Source organism: Otolemur garnettii, unplaced genomic scaffold, assembly GCF_000181295.1.
Source record: "Otolemur garnettii isolate 467f Iridium unplaced genomic scaffold, OtoGar3 scaffold00198, whole genome shotgun sequence".
Lineage (NCBI taxonomy): Eukaryota > Metazoa > Chordata > Mammalia > Primates > Galagidae > Otolemur > Otolemur garnettii.
Window position 1 is genome coordinate 2,272,736 of NW_003852593.1, and position 1,816 is coordinate 2,274,551.

At 48.2% G+C, this 1,816-nt stretch overlaps 1 protein-coding gene across 1 annotated transcript in view; it reads right to left on the reverse strand.

Moving 5' to 3' along the window:
- The window catches only part of ZNF454 (zinc finger protein 454), a 19,500-nt gene that overhangs the window by 2,616 nt on the left and 15,068 nt on the right, over window positions 1–1,816 (reverse strand). The gene's annotated exons all lie outside the window — the stretch shown is intronic.

The window sequence follows — 1,816 nt, forward strand, 5'->3', positions numbered from 1 at the left end:
CTAGAGTCCATTGAGTTCTACCATGACAGAAATATCCTCCTTGGGTGCAGCACCCTGAGGGCTAGCAGGCTGCCCAACTTGATGGACAGCACTTCCACAAGCCAGGGACCCACTATTTTGCTTTCAAGAATGGTGATTTACTTACTCTTCACTGTGTGGTGTCTCAGGTTGCAGCGGTGCAGACTCTGCCATACCTGTGGGGAAGGAGAGTGCCCAGGCACATGGATGCTTTTATCTCTGTGGTGTCCACTGAGACATGGCAGACTGGAGATGGGGAGCACACTGCACTGAGGACCAGTGCATCACTCACACTTCCAGGCAGGGGTCAGTCTGTCCCAGATGTCAATGGTGCCACTGACAACTTTTTTTTTTTTAAATTTGGAGACAGAGTCTCACTCTGTTGCCCTCAGTTGAATGCTGTGGCATCACTGTAGCTCACAGCAACCTCAGACTCCTGGGCTCAAGTGATCCTCTTTCCTCAGGCTCTTGAGTAGCTGGGACTACAGGTGCCTGCCACAACATGGGGCTAGTTTTTCTATCTTTAGTAGAGACTGAGTCTCTGTCTTGCGCAGGGTGGTCTTGAACTCTGGAGCTCAGCGATCCACTGCCCTTGGCCTCCCAGAGTACTAGATTACAGGTGTGAGCTACCATGCCTGGCCTACCAACCACTTCTTGACCCATGGAATTGCCCAACATGTTGCGTACCACTGTCAGAACAGTAGCCTTGTAAGTAGTGGTATGCCCAGATGGAGGCAATGACCGCTTTCAAATGCAGAAGCTGAAATCCAAAGCTCTCTGCTCTCCTATGCACACAGCATCAATACCTTAAGAAACCCAGACCAAAGCAGGAAAGGACCAGACTGGAGCAGCTCAGTGTTCTGGGAGTGGCAAGCACACTATATAAACTTGCATATAGGGGACACAGAGTAGCATCATACAGCCAATGGGAAACAGTGGGTCAAAGCACTTTGAGAGCTGGCCTTGGGCTCTTATCTCATAACTGCACATAAGGAAAAGGCCAGTTAGAGGTGTGTCCTGGAATCCCACTAGGCAGGTGGGATCCTCACACAGCTGGACAAGCCCCTGACAGACATGCACCAAGGAACCAACTACAGTGCAGGACCATAGGAGGGTAAGGACCACCCCAGGGTCAGCCTCAAGCTGAGGCCTAAAGGAACTGGGTAACTTGAAAATTGTGATCCAATTTTGTCTCCCAGACAGAAATCCCAAGTCCTGAAAGCTAGATTTGGGTGCACTGTCCAGAATGGTGGGTGATACTAAGATAAGGTCACCACACCCGCCAGGGCAAATGGGGTACAAGTGATCCAGTGTGAACAGTAAGAAGCTGCTGAGTCAGAAGTGTCCCAGGACAATACAGGTAGTAAGTAGGGGACATACAGGTCAGAGATCTGACAAAAGCTGGTTTGAAGCAGGTGAGAAGCCCAGTAGGTAACTCCTGGCTGCTGCACAGTGGCTGCACTTTTCTTTACATTGCATGTCAGGAGGCAGGTGAGAACTGTGGTTTCCATGAAAGGTGGCAACCCTCTTATGTGAGCATTGAGGACAGTGGAATGCTTGTCGACCTTTTTAGTTTTTTGTTCTTCTGCGGGTGACTCAACCTTAATTTTGACAATTTTAAAGTTTCTCTTATTCACTGGAGGAAGCACTAAAGAATGAGTGTTTGCCATTCTTAAATTTTCAAACTCACAATACTGTGAAAAGTGATTCTTATCAAATAAAGTGACTATCTTGGTGTAAGCTTTCATAGTCATTCTCTAATGTGGATTCTCTTATGTTCAGTCTTGAAGCTCTGCCA